The sequence below is a fragment of the Protopterus annectens genome, chromosome 9.part0, assembly GCF_019279795.1.
Source record: "Protopterus annectens isolate FY-2018-M chromosome 9.part0, PAN1.0, whole genome shotgun sequence".
Classification (NCBI taxonomy): Eukaryota; Metazoa; Chordata; order Ceratodontiformes; family Protopteridae; genus Protopterus; species Protopterus annectens.
In genome coordinates this window covers 771,538,397-771,544,843 of record NC_056743.1, presented here as the reverse complement: position 1 = coordinate 771,544,843, position 6,447 = coordinate 771,538,397, and positions in this window count along the sequence as shown.

Sequence of the window (6,447 nt, the reverse complement as noted above, 5' to 3'; positions counted from 1 at the left end):
ATTTTGGTCTGGAATCAAGGAACTCCTATACCCTGGAAACTCCAAAACACCCACCCCTGCCAACCTAACTCAGACCCCTCCTAATAAAATTGCTGACATCATAAATAATTTCTTCTCAGAAACAGTCACCTCTCTTGCCAACACCTTAACTCCACCAACAACCCTTGAACTCAACCCTCCTAATAATAAAATACCCTCTTTAAAGTTGAACACAGTATCCACAGCCTTCATTCACAACCAACTCCAAAAACTTAAAACTTGTACCCCCTCAGCAGACAAACTGCCAGCAGAGTATCTGCAGCTAGCTGCAAAGGTACTAGCATTCCCAGTCTCCATCTTAATAAACAGAACCATAACTGAATCCACTATTCCATCTCTCTGGAAAATCTCCCATATCATCCCCTTACATAAAGGGGGAGATACAACTGAACTTTCAAACTACCGTCCTACAGCCCTACTCTCTCCTCTAGCTAAAATCATGGAACGATGTGTCCACCAACAACTTCTAGAACACCTTCTCCATAATAACCTACTTGCTGACTCACAGCATGGCTTTAGACCATTCCATAGTACCACCACTGCCCTTCTCTCCTTTACAGACACCATCAACAAAAATCGCAACAATAATCTATATTCATCTGCATTATTTCTTGACCTCTCAAAAGCATTCGATATGGTACATCACCATCTCCTGATTGATATGCTTAAATCCCTTTCTCTTGACACAATGGCTATTCTGTGGTTCAACTCCTACCTGTCAAATAGACAACAAGCAGTACTCTGGGATAGTCATTTATCCTCTCAGCTCCCAGTCTCCATTGGAGTCCCACAAGGCTCTATTCTAGGTCCCCTCCTCTTCTCCATCTTTATTAATAATCTGAATACCTCCCTCCCATCCTCCACTTGCATTCAGTATGCAGATGACTCTACACTCATCTGCACTGCAATGTCTCCTGCTGAACTACATTCATGTACCCAAAATGTTTTTACTGCAGCAGAAAATTGGTTCAAACACATCTTTCTCCTCCTTAATCCTAAAAAGACTAAGTTACTATTGATTACTCCAACTTATAAGTCCATCCCAATTTCCTTTACTATTGTCTCTAACAATGGCACAATTATATCACCCGACAGCACTACAAAACTGCTTGGTGTGACAATAGATAATCAACTAAACTTTGATGCCCACATCAATTTAACTATAAAAACAGTTAACAAAAAAATAGGTGCACTCTATAGACTTAAACAATTTCTCACACCAGAAACTAGGATATCTTTAGCTCAAACACATCTCATCTCAACACTACTGCATGCCTCTCCAACCTTTATTAACCTATCAAAAACAAACCTATCAAAACTAGCCTCATCCTAAAATCTCAGACAGCTAGGTTGGCTTGAACTGCAAAATCTCATTCTACTTCAACAACTGACTATTACCCACAGGATACTCCACTTCCCTTCTAATGCACCTATTCTTAATACTCTTATTTCCCCCTATAAAAATCTCACTAACCTACGCTCAGCTAATAAACTTCTAGTAGCCATATGTAAATCTCAGAACAAAGCAGGTGACTCCCTTTTCTCAAATGCTGTGGGTACACACTGGAACAAGCTCACTAGTGAACTTACTACCTTGACCTCAACACCCCTCTTCAAGAAACATTTAAAGATACACCTCAAATCACATTGGCTCTGCCCTTGCTCTTCTCCTGACTGACTCTTGTTTCCTACTTCCACATCTTTCCACCTCTTTTCCAAACACCTCTATCTGCACTGTACAAACCCATCATATCAATAAGTATTACTTCTCCTTCTCTCACTCTGCCTTGTCTCCATCTAGCTTATACCACTCCTCCCACCACTTCAATTTTTTTTTTCCCTTGACTCTATTCAGCTTGTGACTTCCTCTTTCTTATGATTTTACCTCCTATTACCACTACTTACTTTGCTTATGTTTTACCCCCTATCACCTCTAAGATGCTAAAAAAAAAAAAAAAATTTTTATTCTGTATTATAATACTGCTCTTATTGCTGTGTGTTTTTGTTACACTAATTGCTTTTCTGTTGTTCTGTATTCTAATTAGTTACTAACTCCTGCTTAGTAGTTTTAGTTAAACTCTTGTATATATTTTTTTTCTTAAGTGTGTTACCACAGACTGTTACAGTGGAGCTTTTCTCCTCGGGCCTCTACTGAAAATGGACATGTATCCAGTTAGACTAGCCCGGTCAACAAATGTAAAATAAATAAATAAATAAAAAATACGCCTGACTGTACCCTATAAAAACTGCTTTACAATATAATATGCAGTTTATATGTCATGAAATGTTTTATAGAAATAACTACTAACAGAAATTAATTTACTTAGCAATATTTTTTCCCTTTAATATTCTTCTAAACATTAATGACATAATGCAGAGTATATGCTTTATAGTCCAAACACAGCTTTAACAAAGTCAACAAAATTCCAGTCTTTCTTAGCTACTTTTTGTTGCAGAGCCATATTTTACAAACACGACTGTTGCTTTACAGTCTCCCACTGATTCACTAATTTCAGTGTTGCTGGCCTTCTTCCTAGTCAGCTTCATCTACCATTATCAGACTCTGGTTAAAGCACAATGTACTCCTGATACTTCTAGTCAACTACTTTTTTTTCTTCTGTCTCTTATGAAGTTTCCTTTGGAACCATGGAAAAGGTTTCACTGGCAAAGTCTCTGTATGAGCTTTATTATCAGAAGAATGAGAAGCAGAATCCCCTTCTGTTTGCTGGCTTATTTTTTGTTGGATTAACTTTTATTTCTCTCCTAACTTTTTCAGGATCCAAAATGTATTTGATCCTTAAGGAAAAATAATCTGGATACAACAGCTTGAATCTCACACCTGCCTCTTGGCAGTCTCTAATTGCTGGGATTTCTGCCTGGTGTACAGTGAATAATCATTTTCCACAAATATTATGCTGTCTCCAATGTTTAATACTTTTCCTTTCTGCCACAGTGTAGTCAGGATTAATTATTTCTGCCCATATGATTGAAACTTTACTTATGATAAACCTTGGTTGGTTTCTCATTGCTAGCCTTGGATCATACTCTTGGTGTACCTTTTCAATTAGCACATTTTTCTATGGAACACCAGTCCAGTTGCTTATTTGTGTTTTCATAAAATTAATACAGTCTGTTACTTCCAGTTCTCAGGAGTTCTCTACATACTCTGGCTTCTAACTCTGTTATTTTTGAAACAACACTTTTTGAGAAGCTTCATTCTCAGTTAGCCTATTCTTCATTTGAATTTCTGATTTTTGCAGTTTTATCAGTTCATCTGAATAGTTAATTACATTTTATTCTATTTTATAGCCTTTTGTTATTTGAGTTGATATATCCCTTCAATATCATTGTTTCATTTATTTTAATCACCTCTGAGTACATCTGATTTATTTATTTCCTCTAAATTACTGGAGGCCATCTCTTGTACTAAAGCTGCCACTTGAACTGCTTTTGCTACACATCTGAAGGATGCCTCCCAGCCAGTGTTTTCTCTGCACCTTTTCTGGTTTTTTTTTTTTTCACGTTCTCTAAATTTCTTCTATGTAGGCATGCAGGGAATGTACTTACTAGCCAGTAACTGATGTTTGCCCAAAATGTAAATTTCACTGGGTCCCTTTTCTCAGTTTCTGTTTTCACATTAGGATAACTGAAATTAAGCTGTTGATAATTGTGCAGCCATCTTAGACATCCATCTCAGAGTTTAATTTAAGCTGACTATTAATTTCTCTGTTTTCTTTCCTGTGCCTGAAATGTGAACCTTCAGGAAAGCTGATAAGCTATTTGTATCGCAGGTAATAGAATGGGAAGAGGCTGAGAAGACATTTGGATTGCAGGCCAGCCACTGCCTTCCCTGTCAGGGATTGCTATCAGAGTACAGACAAAGAAAATGGAATAGGTGAATCCTAAATGAAAAATCTACAATGGTTGAGTTTTCAATTTAATCTAGAACAGAAGCTACTGTTAAAAAGGGATAATTAATAGGGTATATAAAATATTGTATGATAACTATAGCAATCAATCAGAGGAGGTCAGAAGAGATTGGGAATATAGATTAGATACGAAATTCACAAAGAAACAATGGGAGGACATATGTATGGATATGCAACAACTTTTAGAAGATTTAGGATTTTTTGCCTGAAAATGTCTGCATATTTTTATACCCCAAGCATTCTCCAAAGAATTTTTCCTCAGGTCACTGGCAAATGTTGGAGGTGTAATAGAGAAGAAAGAGGTATCTGGCAGCACCTGTTTTTGGAGTATAATGAGTTGGCAGACTTTAAAAATTCCCTACAGAGTACTCTGTCAGGAATACTGGCTGATCAAATGAGTGTAACTAAGGAAATAATTTTTTTGAGCTGGGATACAATTACCTAGGCATGGTAAGACCTTGTTAATTCTGATGGCTGCCAAAAGCAATTACTAGAAAATGGAAATCAAACTCTAAACCAACTGTACTTGAAGTAGCGAATATTGTAACAAGACAGTAAAGAACAGGAAGTGGGATTTTTAGGAAAGGGTGGGAGTAAATTACATAGAAAAAATGGAAATTGTGGGAACAATACATGCAGAAAATGTTTTGGAGGAGGAATGTGGTTTAAGAGAAGGCAAGAATTGAACAATTTATGCAATGTTGCTTTGATTATATGGTATAGAACAGTATACATGACATATAATGTTTGTAAATGTGAACTGGTTAATATGGTTTGTTTACTTTTATATAAATGTAAGTTTACAAAAAAGAAAAAAATCTATTTATCGCTTATGATAGCAAGAGGAAAGAACAACCAGTTTCAAACAGACCATTTCCAGGTGGTTATCTCATGCTATTGCCTTTTGTTATACTCAGCATAATAAGCCATTTACAGGCAGGGTTACTGCCTATACCACAAGGGCTTTGGCTTCTTTTGTGGCCTTCTCGAATGGGGCACTGTCAAAGTAATCCAGAGGCAGCAACATGGTCATCCATACAAACTTTTACAAAGCACTATAAGCTGGATACCTTTTCCAGGTCCTGAACAAGTTTTGCTAGAACCATAATCTTGGGGCTCCTGAAGTCTTAGTTTATTGGGTTCCTTCTTTTCCCCCTAAATTCTGGTAATCTATAAGTACAGGTTAGGCTAGTGCATTATCTGTTTGAATACAGTACAATTGTGTAAGTAAAACTTACCATGGCAGTATATGTTCTAACACAGTGCTGTTGCAGTTGCCTCCCCTTCCCTCCAGCTCCCTTTTCTTGCTTCCATTTTTTGGTGTTGCTAGGGTGTGGATTTGTCCACCCTTTTATGAATATAGTTACAGTTTGGTTTGTTTCCTAGCATTTTGTCTTCAGGGTTTTTGCCTCCCTCCTGGGCAGAAAAATTCTCTGAAGCTTTTTGCACTCCAATTAGCTTTTTATGGAGTTCTGCTCAAACTCTTGAGAGTTGTTGCAAGTGCAAGGCACCCTTAGCTTTGGAAAGCTGGCCAATTGCAGTGGAGGTAGGACCTGTACAGCTTAGGCTACTGCAACACTTGTACATTAGAACATCTATCATTATAAGTTTTTCTTGTATAACTGCATGCTAAATTATATCCAGCTCTTTAGATAAATCCATAACCACATTAGTAGCATATCACCTAAAGGGAATAGCATAAACTAAAAATGCATACATCCCAATCTTGTTAACATACAGTAATCTATTTATTGTACCATTTTGTAACAGATATAAAAGGCACACAGTCATCTAAACTGATTTACAAGGCTATGATTGCTTCTTCAGTATTGTAGCTGGGAAAACCAAATATTCTAAATGCTCACTTCATAGTCGCTTAGTTCTTAATGCTACATGACACACAAAGGTAGCTTGTTTTCTATGCCATTTTAAAGCATACTGCCTTCTCACCTTATTGCATGTACAAATCTCTTAAAACAGGAAATGTACTGACAAAAGAAATTCATTATATCCAACATTGTTCACTTACTGTGACAATCATCTCCATGACTTTTGTCTCTGACCAGTTACAGTGTGTTAGTCATTAAAAAAAATAAACTAGATAGGTATTTTACACAGTACAACACAATAAATGCATGCTAACAAAACAGACATTCTAACGTAATCATCCAATGTAGTGAGACAGTCTGTGTGTCTGCTATACTTACACTTTTAAATATTTTTACAAAGAAAAGGTTCAAATATTGATCTGGTATACTGTGTAAATACAAGAATAAGATGCATAAAATGCTTGACCTTCACCTAGTTATTGTTCCACTTTGTGTATTCCAAACATGTACATTCCAGTGACATACAATTCTTCCATGTTTGTGTGACACAGTCCTAACATATATACATACATACATACATACATAAATTTATTCAAGCACTACTCACATGAGCAACTGAACTGAATACAGAAAAACTGTCTTGTCCTTAG